Source organism: Lissotriton vulgaris, chromosome 1_1 (assembly GCF_964263255.1).
Source record: "Lissotriton vulgaris chromosome 1_1, aLisVul1.2, whole genome shotgun sequence".
NCBI classification, from domain to species: Eukaryota; Metazoa; Chordata; class Amphibia; order Caudata; family Salamandridae; genus Lissotriton; species Lissotriton vulgaris.
Genome location: NC_141685.1, coordinates 1,261,060,768 through 1,261,078,460, shown reverse-complemented (window position 1 = coordinate 1,261,078,460; position 17,693 = coordinate 1,261,060,768).

The window sequence follows — 17,693 nt, the reverse complement described above, 5'->3', positions numbered from 1 at the left end:
ATCCATCACCGTTTTTTAGCTCACTGCACCATCCCAGCTCAGAACCTGGCTACATGCAAATTAGTCTGTCCCTGGCCCAGTGCATCATGGGAACAGGGCAGACCAAACTACCAAGCCAATTCTTTTACTGGGAAAGAAACAAGCTTCCGGGGACCGGTTTCTGGCATTACAGCTGTCTTTGGCCCGGCTTGCTTGAAGCCTGATAGTGCAATGAGCAAGGGACTCATGTCTGAGCATACCCTTCCACGCTTATGGTGGACAAAACGATTCAGAAAAGGGGGTGGTGATGGACAGAGTATCTGAATTAAGCAGAACACTCGTACCCAGTCAACAGATCAGGGCTTGATCCATCACCGTTTTTTAGCTCACTGCACCATCCCAGCTCAGAACCTGGCTACATGCAAATTAGTCTGTCCCTGGCCCAGTGCATCATGGGAACAGGGCAGACCAAACTACCAAGCCAATTCTTTTACTGGGAAAGAAACAAGCTTCCGGGGACCGGTTTCTGGCATTACAGCTGTCTTTGGCCCGGCTTGCTTGAAGCCTGATAGTGCAATGAGCAAGGGACTCATGTCTGAGCATACCCTTCCACGCTTATGGTGGACAAAACGATTCAGAAAAGGGGGTGGTGTTGGACAGAGTATCTGAATTAAGCAGAACACTCGTACCCAGTCAACAGATCAGGGCTTGATCCATCACCGTTTTTTAGCTCACTGCACCATCCCACCACCCCCCTTTTCGGAATCCGGTCATAGCAAACAGCAGTGTCCCAGGGGTAGGCACCCCGGGATACCACAGGAACCAGCACTGGGCTTGCTCGTCTCGAGGGCTTTCGAGGGCACCAGGTGGAGGGCCACAAAGCCCCCCTCACACAATACAGAAATCTCTGGGGGGGGGGGTGTTCCTAGGGTTTGAGGGGCGTCATTGAGGCCCACACACTTTTAATTTTGTAGGGGGTGGGGGCCTTGGACGCGAAAGTGGCGCAAGAGGGTTGTAAATCTGATATAGTGTTTTGTTTTACTTTGCTTTCCTTTCTGTCTTGTAGAGGATCTAGGGTAAATATTATGGTTTTTGTACAGCCAGCACCTTTCAACCCTACCCCCAAACGGCTTTCTGCCTGTTACCATAGTAACAGTTCATGGAACACTTACGTGAGCACAGAGGTTAGAAGTTCACCACACTATGTTGTTAATGGTGTTGTACTTTTAAAGTTTTGGATTGGTACCGTTAGTTGTAGCTATAGACTCTGGTACAGATCTGGTAAAGAGTTAGTCTCAGAATTATACTTCAAATTATAAATACCATTTCTATTAGGGACTGCTACCCTCTCAAAAAAAAAGATGTATATATTTGTTTTAATTAACTTTTATTAAAACAACAATAAATAACTGGAAACGTAACTTAAAGATAAAGAACTAGAAACATAACTTTAATAAAACAATATAATAAACAAAATGTGATCTGGACTCCAATAGATGTATGGTAGGCAAAGTGCAAAACAAAAAAGAAAATTAGTGCAGGACAATATTCTTTAGGGCTTATTTACAAGAGTCTTGCACCACTTTTGTGTTACTTTTTTCATGTTGAAAGTGACTCAAAAGTGGTGCAAGGGGCTTGTAAATAAGCTCTTTTATTTGTAATGCATTTAATCGGAGGTATTGTATATCTAGGCCACTCTGCTTACCTTGTGTAATCACTGTGGCCAGCAGAATTCACAGCTTCAACTTAGCTTTGGTTCTACACGTCAGAGTAGACAGCATAGTCCATAAGTTTAAAAGAGGAAGAGAAATGATGTGAAAGAGAAAGGGAGAAAAAACAACATTAAAACGTGGGTAATAGAAAGTTATAAATGGAGCTGTTAATACTGGAGAAAATTTTCGTAACTCACCTTTTGCCTCTGTTGTATGTCTAAGCTCGTGCTGGTTCATAGTGCACCCTCCAGTTTAGTGATCTGAAAGATAGAATATAGACTTTGTAATAGCATAGTACATACAACTGCACACGTATATTTTCGTTTTATTTATTTGTATACTCTGGATAATGTATTTTTTTTAACTTCCACTGTAAGGAGGTGTTTGTGCGCTGTTTTTCTTCCAAAGTAGTATATTACATACACTCCCACTGCATAGCGGTGAGTTCTCGATATTGCAGGGCAGATTTACAAGCTCCCTGTACCACCAGTACGTCACATTTTGTGACGTACTGGTGGTGCAGGGGACTCCTTTATATTTACGAGAGGAAAAGCCACCCTGTGTGACTTTTCCTCTCCTTGTAAATATGGTCCCTTCACATGCAGCACTTTGCGGTGAAGGGGCGTTTCATGGGTGTTGCTTTGGGTGTTCCCACGCAACACCCATGGAACAAGACACATTGTCCAGATTTAGAGAAATCGTAAACTTGGAGATGCATCTGAATGCTACGTCACCCTAGAGGTGGCAAGGCAAGGCGCAACGAGGACAAACATTTTCATTTCTCCTCATTTTTTTTTCCTCTTTCAATAAGTGCTGCATTCTACGCACGCATTGAAAGAGGAAAAATGCCTTTAGTGAATATGTTTGTGCAGTAAGGTGCCTCTTCCTGCACAAAAACAATCTCCACGTGGCCCAGGCATCCTTGCACAATGATGCAAGGATGCCGGCGCCGGCGCATGACAACTGTTTGTGCGCCAGCGGAGGGAAGAACACAGGAATGCGACATATTCTTGTAAATATGTCGCATTCGTATGCTCTGAAGGTGCCGTAGCGTGGTGCAGTCAAAGGGCTTACGGTGCCATGCTGCGGTACTTTCTTGTAGACCTGCCCCTGCATACCTAGACTGTTGCATTTCATTGACTCGCAGAGTCTGGAGGTGAGTGTTTTTCTTGAGAAGTCAGAGGCAGATTTACAAGCTCCTTGCGCTACTTTTCCCATATTAAAAGTGGCACAAAAGTGGTGCAAGAAGCTTGTAGATCTGTTCATCAGACTGTTGTAACCTATCTATTCTCACTGCTCGGAGATAATTGTATATTTCTACGTAGTGAATGTGCTGGACACTACCCACTCTCTCCTTTCACAGATAACTTGTTATTGTTTTGGAAACTAGCTTCTTTGCTCACCTCGTGCCATTGGCGTGATTCAATGAGGGTGCACTACTTGTCGATGCAGGCTTCACTGTGGCCGACAGAGTTCACTACTTGTACTTAGGTAAGGTTGTGCACGTCAGAGTGGACAGCAGCAACCATAACTTTAAAAGAGAAAGAGGAACGATGTGAGAGAAAGTGAGAAAGAGAAAGAGAGAAAAAACAACATTAAAACGTGGGAGAGAAAAAGTTATAGATGGAACAGTTAATACTGGAGAAAATACTCGTAGCTCACCTTTTGCTTCCGTTGTGTATAAGCACGTAGTATTTCATAGTGCACCCTCTAATTTAGTGATCTGAAAGATAGTATAAAGAGTTAGTAATAGTATAGTCCCACTTTCTCCTTTGACTGCTGACTTGTCGTTGTTTCGAAAAACAAGCTTCTTTGCTCACCTTGTGCCATTGGCGTGATTGAAAGAGGGTGCACTACGTGTCGAAGCAGCTTTCTCACAAGTTGTTACGATGGCCACGCATCATGGCAGAATCCTCGAGTTTTAGAAGTATTGGGGGGACGCCAATTTGTGAACCACAACCTGTAAGATAAAAAGGAAGTTAACATTGTGTGTAATTTTTTTATCAAAGGAGAGAGGAAGTGACAGAGTGACTGCAAAGAATATTCGCAGCTCAACTTTCTGTCACCAGTGTGTTTTTCACCACGTGCTGGGACATAATGCACCCTGAAGCACTACATCTAATAGATAGTAAAAGAAAGATGTTATGATTGGTAATTGTTACTATCTTAATGTGGAGTTGGATAGCATCACCCTTTCACACACATTCCTTCTCACATTTATAAGAACTATTTGTATAGTTTATATTCCGGATGTTTGAGCGATTATAAAAACGTTCCTGCCATTGGAAAAACTATATATACATGTTATTTGATACACTATGTAGGACTGCGTTTTTCTAAATCGCTGCGTCGCTTTTTTGTATCCAGTCTGCTACAGCCCTTCGACTCCCTCCGATGCGCACCCAGGTCTCACTGCTCACCTTTTCGTGGATAGGACACCTTCTACATCATGCAGTCCCGCTCTGCCATTAAGAAGTCTCACATATGATGCTGAGTCTTGATATCTCTATGGCTAACGACATACTCGTGCTCCCATCATCATCATCGCAGGTTATTCACCCGCTCAGTGCTTCGGGTACCACTGACTCAGTGATAAAGAGGCCAGGCACGTGGTAGTAGGCCCCTTTGTTTGGTAGTTTGGGCCTACATGAGGCGTCCGAACCACCAGGAGGGGCCATCACAGCTCTTGTGATGAGAGCAACTCTAAAATGGCGTACAGCACGTGCGTCCCGTCTTTTTTATAGGTAGGGTCACATGTGTAGTGACGTATGTGCTGAATGGGTGTGGTGTGGGTGTATACCAGCCATGAGGGAGTGTGTGTGTGCGCCGATCTGACAACTAGACCTAAAACTAAGAAATCTCTTCAATGGAAATCTGGGCCATGTAGTGTTGTTGTGCTTTCCTGGTAGAGTAAGCGGAGTGAGCTGTACTAATATATTCAGACTCGAATAATTTACCACCCCGTGCTTTTAAATGTTGGGAGGGGGGCCGCGCGGCTCCAGGACACTGCTGGAGCTGGCCATGGATTGTGGCAGTCTCCAGGGCCTTCGAGGGCTCTAGGCATAGGGACACGCAGTCTGCCTCACACAATACACTAAAAAAGAAGAGAAAGTGATGAGAGGTGATTTGTGACGTGTTTAGGCTTGAGAGCTTGGATAATCATTAAATGGGATCTGGCAGTGAAGTGCATAGTTATTCTGGAAGAAGTCTTTCGGGGTCTTGCGAAAGCAAGTCATCTTTAATAATTGCCTCTCGCTGTGTGTACATGCAAGGTTATCTGATTTGCTCGTATGTTAAAAAAAGATACTTTCAACACCTCTTTTTGATTGGTTGTGAAGCATTGTAAGAAGATGTATTAGCGACCAATCCCTTTCCTTGTGCAGATTTTGAAAAACATTTGATTGGCTGTTGTGTGATTATGTGTACCTTCCTCATGGTAATTTTGATAGGCTTTTTTTTTCTATGTGACGTTACGATACACTTAGCCCATTTTGTGATGCACTTTACTTTACAATGTGTTTCAAAAACTAGTTGTGGTAGGGTGTTTTTAACTTAAAGTGTGTAGTCTACTTACGAGTTTGTTGACTGTAAAGGTATTTAAAAATATGCACAAGTTTTCAAAATATTTTTATTGAGTCTTTTATATACATCATATGGGTGAAATGCAAATTTTTATTTTTCATTCATTGATATCAGGCGTTGGACCACATTTATTTTATTTTATCATAAGCAGTAATTTCTTAAGTTTACATTATATAAGAGTTGCCCCATCATTTTTTTGCTTTCAGATAAAGTAGAATAGAAGTGCTACGAGAAACACTCCCTCACTCCTCCCACTTTTAAGTCACGTTTTTCAGTTGACAGGTGTTCTCATTTGCACTGTTTTAGTGCGTCACGTGTTTATGTAAACGTGCCTCTTTCCATACTTTTTAACTTTCGCATAATTTCTAAAATGCTTTATTTAAACTCATTTTTATTATTAAAGCATTTTGTAGGCCTTGGGCGCGAAAGTGGCACAAGGGGGTTGTAAATCTGGAACACAGTGTTTTGTTGTACTTTGCTTTCCTTTCTGTCTTGTAGAGGATCCAGGGTAAATATAATGTTTTTTTTACTGCTTGTACCTTTCAACTCTACCCCAAACGGCTTTCTGTCTTTTACCATAGTAACAGTTTATGGGACAGTTTAGTGAGCACAGAGGTTAGAAGTTCACCATACTATGTTGCTAATAGAAATAGTTACTTGGTGGAGGTTAAAATTGTTTCCATAGGAACCGTTAGTCGTAAAAGTCAGTGGAAAATATAATATAAATAATAGCAGGGGTTTGCTGGGGCCCTCACAGTCCCGGGGCTTCACTCATGTTGGAAGGGGGGGTGCAGTATGCTGTGGAAATTAAGGGGTCGACTAGGATGGCGGACGGACAAAGTCTGTCCGCCATCCTGTCTGGGGCTGGGACCGTCAGCCACAAGGGCGGAGGTACTGTGCCCCGAATTAGGATGCACCCGCCAGTGGCGGGTGCATCCCGTATTTTTAACATGCAGCCAACGGTGCTGAAAGCACAGTCCGCCGCAATGGCATTTTGTACTGTGAAACGCAGGGGGGTACCATAGGTACACCCCATGTGCACCCCCACCCCCCTTCACCCTGGGGGCCCGTAACGGGCTCCCAAAGCAAGGACTGCATGCCTTTTCGTGGTGGCATTGCCGCCATGGAAAGGCATTTTCCTCAGACCATCCTAATATGGCTGGCGGTGTCTGATAGACACCGCCACCGTATTAGACCTTTTCCGCCGTGGTCGCAAGGCGACCGCGGTGGAAAAGTGGCGGGCGGTCTTCCCGTTCGCCCTGGTCCCCCCGCCATTGTAATATGGCGGGGGGAAATAGGTGGCAGACGGGCAAGGATGGCGGACGGATCGCCACTGCCTCCATGGCGGTGGAGATCCGTCCGCCATATTAATCGGCTCCTATATCGGGAAAACAACAATGCGGCTTATTGCGTCTTTTCTTTAATATAATGTGGAATAATGTTTATTTATTAGGCAGTGTTTACTTTTGTTACAGATACAGTCACTTTGTTACAGGCAATTTCTTAATATGTAGGACGACGTGTTGTGTGCGTGATACAGATTTAACATTTAATTGGCTAACGTGTTCTAACTAATGTTCATTTGGGTGTGAACTATTGAAAGTAGAAGTGTTTTCTGTAATTCACTTGGGCTCCGGAGAGTTGAAAGGACATGTTATTGGCTTTCATGTTGTATGGAGGACTTTCCTGAGCTTTCTGTTGGTTGGTTGTGAACTATTGAAAGTAGAAGTGTTGTCAGCCATTCATTTCCGCTCTGCGGAGTAGGAGGGACATCTGATTGGCTGACATGTTTTAAGGAGGACTTCCTAAGCTTAATGTTTATTGGCTGTAAACTGTTGAAAGTGAAAGTGTTGTTAGCGATTCCATCCTGTTCGCAGAGTATTTGGGTAACGTGTTCCAAGCGGGACCTTACGAAGCTTAATGTTTATTGGCTGTGAAGTATTAAAAGTAGAGGTTTTGGCAGTCATTCCCTCCTCTGCGGAACAACATGGACATTTTATTGGCTAAAGTGTTCCAAGCACAAGTTTGCTCCTTATTGAGTGGGAACGGTTGACTGTTGTCAGTGATTTTGTGATGCACTTCCAAAGGAGTATGGGAAAAGAAAGTAGTAGAGGGCAGGTTAGGAAGACTATTAACTCTGTACAGTGCTCATAAGGTGGTGGAGAGGGATTACGAGGGCAAACATTTTTTGTATATGTTTCAAGATCATTTATATAATTGCCGTGTGGTGTATAAATCACGGCGGAAAAATGACAGTGTGGTGCGCTGTTTTTTTTTATCAAGTTTGCGGGTGACATACTTCTTAGGAGTGATATTTACTTATAATGTGGTGTTTACTTTTCTGATGGGGAGGTGTGGTTGCGCAGCAAAAAATGTAATCTAGGTTTGAAATAGTTTTTATTAAGCAAATACAAATAAACTTTCTTTAGAAACTGCCACTGTATATATGAAAGGGGTGAGAATTAAAAATGGAATTTCATAAAATATCTGTTAAGTGTGGCCGCACCCTCCTTTTTTCTGCTACAGTATGTAAAAGTGTTGCCACATATTTTTGATATTGTAAGAAGGCATCAGTTACTTTTAGATAAAGTAGAATAGAAGTGCTACAGCAAACACTCCCTCACTACATCATCTGAGGTCGAGAGAACAAGTAAAAAACAGTTAAATACAAGTGACTTAATATTACATAGAAATGTATGCATTATTATTTTTCAAATGTGTATTCTGTAGAATTCAGGAAAGTTCTGTCGTAGTGCTTAGAGGTTGCACACTGTCCGCTAACAAATCACATACTCACTTAAGAATATATAGTATGGTACTCTTATAATATACAGCACTGGTCCTATATATTTTTTAGGTAGAAGGTGAATAGGAACAGCAAGTAAGTATAGAAATTATAAAATAACATTCAGAAATGTAGGGTTTATCAAATATTTTAAGTAACAAAGAATGCATGATAGCTATATTTTTTATTGTGCAATTTCGTAAAATATGTTTCTTGAAAAAAAATATATACAGATATATATTACAGATGGCGCTGAAAAATCTCCTATTCCTCTTCTGTAACAATAAGACAATCTATTACAATATAACAATTGATACCAGTGTTGCAGTAAAAGAAAAGGAAAATAAAGTTATCTATTTATCAGAACATCCATAATGAAATACTTTCAAGCGCTAATTATTTACTGAACTTCTTTTCTCCGGGAGGTGAAAAAAAGTTTGATCTTCGTGGCGACGGGTCATAAACTCCTCTGAGATCATGACTGTGAGAATTATAATATATATATATATATATATATATATATATATATATATATATATATATATATATATTCACAGTATATGATCACAAGGGGGGAATAGACTAAAAACCAAAAGCCGGTGACGTTGCTTATATATCTTTACTCTTTGTGCCGACGTATCATGAACTCCACTGAGATCAGCATAACTGTTAATGTTATAATATACATATTAACAGTATATGATCTCTAGGGGAAAACACAGTAACAACTGGAAGATGGTGACATTGATTGTAAATGTTTAGGGTTTGCGCCGAGGGGTCACCAACACCTCTCAAGCGAAGTACAGTGTCTACATTATGATAAAGAAAGCCACAATATATAAGCTAAAAGGAGCCAGAAAAGGAGCAATGTTTGTTGTAATAAATATGTTTTTTAAAACAAGCTGCTGACATTACAGAGAAAAAGCGAAAAACATGCAATAACATTTTTTCTAGATATAAATGTTTAAATATTGACAAATAGCCTCAAATTATAACTAAGTACTATGCCTATGCCATATTGAAACAACTTACAACTCCGGAATATGTTTGTTGATGCAAAAGAAGAATCCGATGCTAGAAAAGGGAACCTGTATCACAGATTGGCGACTCAGAAATAACTGACGAAAATGAAACTAATAGCACAGTGGGTGTAGATTATATAGCTTTTGGTTCTTTAATAGTCTATGGAAGGAAGATTTGCTCCGCATATCTAGATGACACGTTTTACAGTTTACACGTGCTGACTTTTTAACTGTTTTACTTCTGCATGTGTTGGGAAAAGTTGCAAACTGTGAAGCTGTAAAGGTTTCGATTTCCATAGTAACACGTATAAAATCATTGTTATCTACATACGTTGGCGAGTTTAAAAAGTGTTACTCTGTAAACTGTGTTTTTTGCATTCTCATGATTAAAAACATCTAAATAGAAGACATTAAAAAAAATATTGTTTACAATAGAAGAAAAAAATGGATTAATATTTGTTATTACTATGCTTTTTAATTAAAAAAATGCTAGCATTTGTAAATCGTAAAGTTACCCTCGGAAAGGTGTGCTGGCGCTTGGGGCATTGGGAAGATTAAGCAAGGCATTACTTACAGTGAGATAGTGGTAGGCTACGATGTCATAGTGTATAAAATGGGATATGGCTTAAGAACAGGTCTCTCAAACTCACCTGTATGGTATTGAATAAAAAGACATGCTTGGCTAGTAGAGACCAGGGACTTTCAGGATTAAAAGAGACCAAATTGCTCAACAGAAAATACGTCACAGAGTGTGTTTTCAAATACTCTTTCATAATTAGAAGGACAGGATAAGTCACTGTGTGTAGCTTTTCTTCTCTATGTAAATATGTCCTCATTATACACAATAGTTTGTTTTGGAAGGGCGTTCTATAGCTGTTGCTGTGAGAATTTTTGACTTATATAAGCAATGACTAATTTCTAATTATGTTAAAAGGTGAGTACTGGATAGGTCTTTAAGGATTGATGTGTGTGAAAACACATAACGTATTCAAAAACTAGTGTGAGAATGGTACCTAAATACACACAGATTCACAGTGTTATTCTAGACAAGCAACAGTATCCTTTGAATTTTACTAAAAAACATTTGCTAGTTTGGAAGGGGTAAGGTGAATAGACATTCTAAATGTTTTAGTACTGCATTTTAGTATAAGAGCCTGAGTTATTTTCCATAGTCATAAGCAGTGACTGGTTTCGAATTTTACGAAAACTTAATTACAGGATATGTTTATAAGCAATTATATTTATATAACCTTATTAAGTACTAAAACTCTACTGTTGGAATGTTATTAGACAATGGTATTTACATAATATTTTTTGTGAGCCAAAATAGTTGATAAACCTACATTTGTATTATGTACTAAGAAAACTGTTAAAGTGAAGTGTTTATGTTTTTGTGCAAGGACCTAGAACATAACAGATTTGTTATGGATAAAGAGGAGAATATGACCGAAGACACATTAAAATCTACCTATAACAGGCAGCAAGACTGAATTAGAGGACATTGGTACTGCAGATATCACCTGTGATTTTGAAAATGAAAGCAATGATGCAAATTTTTTAGAAGCACTGGACCACGTAGAGTTCCTGGAAGCTATAAACTCTGAAATGGCAAACCAGCAGTATGATCTCGAAGAAGTACCAGATGAAATCCTTTTAGAAGCTGTGTTAAAATATGAGATGTCTGAAGAATAATTTTATTGTTTCATAATAATAAAGCATTAGGAACTATGTACTTATTCATTCACTGTACTAAAACTCAGGCACTTATAGATTCACTCAGACACTCTCTTACAGTATTCTATTGATTCAGTCAGTAGCCAGTACTTATGCAGCGAAGTAGGCCTTAAGACATGGACTGCTTCAAACCCTTATACAGTATGCATGCAGTCTTCTATCTACATGCACACTTGTCTTTTATACTTTCAATTCCCCAGTCTGTATCCTTACACTTCCACCAAACACTCTGTCACTGCTGTTGCACTATTGTAGTGACTCATTCAGCAGTGTGTGCTAATTCATTCACTGCATTAAAACACTAACACTTGCAAATTCACCCAGGCAGTTTCACCAGAAGTGCAGAGGGAAGCATAGACTTGTAACATATTTATGTACATATGTTATATTTATGTGCTTCGGAAGCACTACAGTATACTGTTAGTAAACACCTTATAGAGTTATGCTGTAGCACTTATATTCCATATACTTATGCACTCTCATATTCACCATACACTACTAATGTATTCTTTCATTCATATATGCACTACACAGTCATTCAAAAAACTTTTACACACTATCAGGTAGATTCATCATCGGCATATTTTGCGAGTCTGTAATAGCGATTATTAAGGAATCGCTATTACAGACTCGCAAAACGGGATTCATGTAGAAATCGCAATATTTATTGCGATTCCTACAGCTTCCTTATTTGCGATTAGCTAATTGCTAATCGCAAATAAGGAATAACTCCCCATTCATTCCTATGGGCCTAAACGCCCATGGGAATGAATGGGAAGACATATCATTGTGCGAATCGCTATTAGCGATTCGCATTTTGATTTTGCGTTTTCAAGGGTGCAGGGGTGTCCAAAGGACATCCTGTTGCACCCCTGAAATGATATGGGATGCTGGTGTTACGCACACACATGTCCCAAGGACATGTGTGTGTGTAACATACTACTTACAAAAATGCACTTAAGTGCATTTTTCTAAGTTTTCGCTATTTACCACGAGGTTTGACTTCGCAGTAAATAGCGGCCCCGGATTACGAAATCGCAATTTTAAAATGGTTCATGCCTTGCATGTAAGGAATCGCAAATTGCGATTCCTTATATGCTATCGCAATTTGAGAATTCGCAATTATTTGCGAATTCTGATATTGCGAGAGCATGAACCATTGATGAATTCCAAATGCAATTTTTGCGGGCGCAAACGGACGATTTTTGCGATTCGCACCGTTTGCGCTCGCAAAAATGCTTGATGAATCTACCTGTATGTTTATGTTTTGGAAAACACAGGAACTTCTCAAAACAAATGGTTCTTCAGTGAAGGTGAAAGAAGAATGATTAAAATGGTTGGGGTCCTTCAACAGTTAGAATAGGAAGTATTATGAACTAATTAAATCTCTTGTTTTGAAGTCACGTAGGGTGCGCTTACGATGTGAGTACTTACGACGTACCCTGTGCTTTGCGTAATTGCTTTTAAAAGTAATATACACTTATTAAAACTAAATGAATACTATTTTTATGATAACCTCAGATAATGTCTTGCCTTAAAATTTACATTAAATACATAAATATATCTTTTTAAGCATTAAAAAAAACATTGCGGGGTATGCGTAGCGTACGCCGTAGAAACCCACATAACGTCACGCGAAAGCGCCGATGCGACACGTAACGTCAAAATGTATTTACAAATTCTGGGCTGGTACGCGTACAGTACGATTACAGGTACGAAGGATAATGCGAGGACAGTATGTGTACCATACGTTTACCACAAAAAAATGCAAAAAAATATATAGAAATTAATTTTGATATATTGAAAAAATATTGAAATAAAAAAATGATTTTAAAATTGTGTTTTTTCATTATTTTACATTAAAAATATGTAATGTAATTTAAAAAGTAAAATAGCAAAAAATAATTATTATAAAAAATTTACTAAATTTGTATAAAACATTGCCATTTATAAAACCTATAAAAATTCACTGAAAAAAAGGATTCCGTCCGGGAAGAGGCACTGAATCTGCCCTCCTTGCCATCTGGGATGACCTAAAGAATACAGTTGACCGCAATGGGGTTTCTGCGCTACTCCTCTTGTACCTCTCAGCGGCCTTAGACACGGTTGACCATGACACTCTGAAACAAAACTTTATGAAGCCGGCATAGAGGGAACTGTCTCTAGACTGACTCGCGTCCTACCCATCTTTGCACTTGCCTCATTGTTTTTAAAATACTCATTTTTATGTTCGTACTTTGATTACCTTGCCTTCATTGTCCGGCTGTAAATCTCGCCTGCCCCTACTCCCCGTACCGCCACGGGTGTTCCCGTTTGTGCATATGGAGACCCGGGCTATACCCCTAGTCGGCGTGGACGCCATCTTGGGGGTGAGGGTCAGCGTTCTAGTTGCTCGCCCCACTCAGGAGAGTGCACAAAATATTGTAGGCCCGGACGCGACACTTCTAGTCAGAGGTGCGTTCTGAGGGTACCGCAGTCTTTACCATTTGCACGTCTACCATTTGCACTATTACCTCCTATTTTTAACCCATCGTTGCACTTGCCTCATTGTTTTTAAAATACTAATTTTTATGTTCATACTTGGATTACCTTGCCTTCATTGTCACGCTGTAAATCTCGCCTGCACCTACTCCCCATTCAGCCGCGGGTGTTCCTGTTTGTGCGGAATGGGGCCACAGACCCTGTTCCCCATGCTAGCCAGCGTCTACGGTACAGTCCAGATGCTCTTCGCCGCACGGATGCCCCACTGATTGGAGCATGCAAATACGCCATCTTACCTCACAACCCACCTCTCCTATGCCCACACTGAAGCTTCCAGCTAGGGAACAACCTGCCCCCTCCCACTAACCATTTGAGGTTTAAGATGTTTTTAATAAATTGCAGGTGCTTGCCTTGCCACGCCGCTGGCGGTTTTTCTCACAGAAACTTGGCTTTCCTCCAACTCCGATCCTGACCTTGTCCAGGCTTTGCCTATGGGCTATGCCATCACGAGGATGGACCGCCCTGTAGGGAAGGTGGGGCGTGATCACAATTATTTACAAACACAAACTAACCTGCCGAATACTGGTCAATCCTGTCACAGATTCCGAGAATGTTGCATTCTCCATCGAGTTCAGCCCCGCCCTTACTCTCTCAGGCATGCTAATTTACAGACCCCCTGGGCTCTCTCTGAACTTCTGTAAATCCCTTCCCAATCTAGTTGCTAACCTAGCCAGCTTCTCCACTAATTTCTGTATACTAGGGGACTTCAACCTCCATTTTGATGACCCCTTACAGACCTCCACAGTGGAACTTATCAAAGACCTAGTGGTCTTCCAACTTTCACAAAAAGTCAGTAAACCAACCCATATAAAGGGCCACTCACTGGACTCAATCTTCTCGAACCTGGACACTCTGGTCGGGGAAAACCCTATACCGGTCCCATGGTCAGACCATTTTCTTATACCATTCACATGGTCGCCACCTGGCAAAATAATATATAGAGACCCCTTTTACCTAAAAACCAGGCCCTGGTCCAAACATTCATTGGAGCAATGGGCCACAAATCTGAAAGTCACCCAACCAGCACCTTCATCAGACGTAGCCACGGCAAATGAAAACCTTAACTGCTGGCTTCAAAAATCTCTGGATGCCCTCATCCCCGAAAAAACATAAAAGTTAAGACCAAAAACCCAAAAAGCCTTGGTATACATCTGCTCTCCGAGGCATAAAACAAAGCTGTAAAAAAATGGAGAGAGCCTGGAGAAAAAACTTCTCCCCAGACTCGAAGGAAAATACAGAAATAGTATTAACCTCTACAAAGCGGAAATTAGATCCGCACAGGCTACCTTCTACGAAGAAAAAATCTTAGCTGCACCTAACGCGTGAGATCTTCAACATTGTGAAAACCCTCTCAAAACTTCCCCCCACTCCCGTCCACCCTGATACTTCAGTAGCTCAGTGCGATATACTTTCTGAAATCTTTTTCACCAAAATCAATGCCATTTTTTCCTCTTTTCCCCCCATAACCCTCCTCCCGGTAGAAGTCAGCCTAGCCTTGACTCTATCCCGCTCTTGGAAATGCCAGAGTTAGAAAAACTGTACTCCAAAGTTAAAAGTGGTTCCCTCAAAGACCCCGTACCCCTACGATTGCTCACCCAGGTAGCAGAGGTAGTCTTTCTGGTGATCTTAGATCTAGTTAACACCTCACTTTTGTCAGGAGTGGTCCTCCCTGCTTGGAAGGAAGCCATGGTGAAGGCTTTGCTGAAGAAACCTTCCCTAGGCCTGTCAAACCTAGGAAACTACCACCCCATTTCCCTGATACCCGGGATAAGTATAATCACTGAAAAACACTTTAATTCAATACTTTCCTCTTTCCTAGAGACCCACAATCTACTCCACTAGACACAGACTGGTTTCCGCCCACTCCAGGGAACAGAAACAGCAGTGATCTTGGTAGTGGAAGAAGCTAGAAAGATAGTCAATTCGGGTGGTACAGTGGTAGTACTGCTCCTTGATCTCAGCGTGGCTTTCGACACCGTCAACCACCACATCCTAATTCGTAGGTTTAGCAACATAGGTATCTCCGGAACCGCTCTGGCTTGGCTCCAGTCGTTCCTTGATAATAGATCTTTTCAAGTGTTTCACAATGAGGTAACCTCCAAAAAAACTCCCCTCCACTGCGGAGTGCCTCCGGGCTCCTCCCTAAGCCCTACTCTTTTTAATGTATATACCCGCACGCTCGCAGAAACAGTTCTTCCCTTCGGAGTACACATAGTCACCTATGCGGATGACACACAGCTGGTGATTGGACTCAACAAAAAGGACAGTAACCTCCCAGGCTTATACACCTGTCTTCAAGAGATAGCCTCCTGGATGCGGGACTCTTTCTTAAAACTAAACGGGGACAAGAACGAAATCATGGTCTTGGGAAATCGTTCCCCACTTGACATGAGAGAAATCTGGCCCACTGTCTTAGGCCTTGCCCCCACTCCTAAAACCCAGCTAAAGAGTATGGGCGTCTGGTTCGACCAGGACCTGTCCTTCAAGTCTCAGTCATGGAAGATCGCCGCCACATGCTACGGTCTCCTCCAAATCTCTCGCAATATCCTTCCCATCTTGCCGTTCAGGGCCAGAAAGATCATGGTACAGGCTCTCGTCCTGTCCTGGCTGGACTAAGCAAACCCGCTTTATTTGGAGACCCCGATGGCCACTACCTCCAGGCTACAGACCGCCCAGAATTAGTCAGCACGATTGCTGCCCAACATTCCCAAAATGCAATCTGCCAGACCAACTCTGAAATCCCTTCACTGGCTTCCCAACTGGGAAAGAATCAAATTTCAATCACTTTGCATCGCCCATAAATCATTCCACAACTCAGGCCCCCCCATTCTTAACAACATCATTAAGCGGTATGAGCTAAACAGAGCCCTCCGATCAAAATCCCTAAACCTTGCCTCCATCCCTAAAATTAAAAAGCCAGAAGTGGAGGCCGACAATTCTCCCTGCACACTGCTAAACTCTGGAACTCTCTCCCGCACTACCTCCGAGCCGAACCCAATCATCTTTCCTTCCGCAGATCCCTAAAGACATTGTTATTCCCTTAACCCGCCCTGTTTAATCTGCCTCTGTCTCTGTAAAGCGATGGGATGCTTCCAGTTAGCCATGCGCTTTATAAATACCACTCAATTTCAATTTCAATTAAAACAATAATATTGCACTACAAGATTTTCCCCTATACCTCAATTTGCTGTAGTTATGCTAATAGTTTTTGCCTGATAGACCATGCCACATAGAGTAATTTAGAGACTGCCACCACAGTCACAGATGAGGTGTCACTCTTGCAAATTCTAAGAGCGTAACTCGGTCTGTAAAAGATAAACTCCTGCATCGGGTAAGAAAACACCTATGCCTGACGGTTTCAGACTTAGGGCAATAGAACATCAAGTGTTCCTCACTTTGGTCAGTGGAAATGCAAAAGCTACAACTTGGCGAACTGTCCTAGAAGAATGCCATAGTGCGATAAAAGAAGCAATTAGCAAGATCTCGCATCTGAACTGCGAAAACAAAGTATGAAAACACACTGGGTGAACATAATCAAGAAATTTCCCAGCGATATATACATTAAAAACACCTTGTAATCCTCCCTTTATGGTTTAGCCGTTCATTTTGTGCATCTATCTTTTCCCAATACCTAAGTTTAAAGTTTTGGGCCGCATTGGAAGAGATGGCAAACTTAAGATTTGCAGGAGATTCTAGGTAGGAAAATGTTGGGGGATCCACACAAGCCACACCTCCATGAACTCCCCAGGTGTGTAGTTTTTCAGAAATGTCTGGGTTTGGTAGGTTTACCTAGAAGCCCTCCAATCCTGGGATCAAAAACGCAGGGGGCAGATTTACAAGCCCCTTGCACCACTTTTACGTCACTTTTACCATGTCGATAATTTTGACGTCTTCACAGTACATTTTGGGCCCTTCCTGGTTACAAGCACTAGGCCTACCCACACAAGTAAAGTACCATTTTTATTAGGAGTGTTCGGGGAACACTAGATGGAAGGTAGTTTGAGGCACCTTGCAGATTCTGGAACTTTTGATCACTTAAAGGTGTCGAGAATTTCATTTTGAAGCTAAGTTTGACATTTGCAGAGGATCCTGTGTAAGAAAGCATTGGGGGATCCATGCCTATTCGGGTATTTGTTTAAAAGAAGGCAACCTCCAATTTTAGGGTGCCCTCTCTAGTGTCAGCCATTGGACGTTCGCTGCACCAGGGAGGTAGAAGGTGTGTTGACCATTGGCTGACTTACGCACCAAATGGGTTAAGCCCTCTGCGGCTACCACCTCACGGGACACCACCGTTTCTGCTTGTCCCTCTCCTCCTTCTTGGTTCCCCGGGAACAGTAC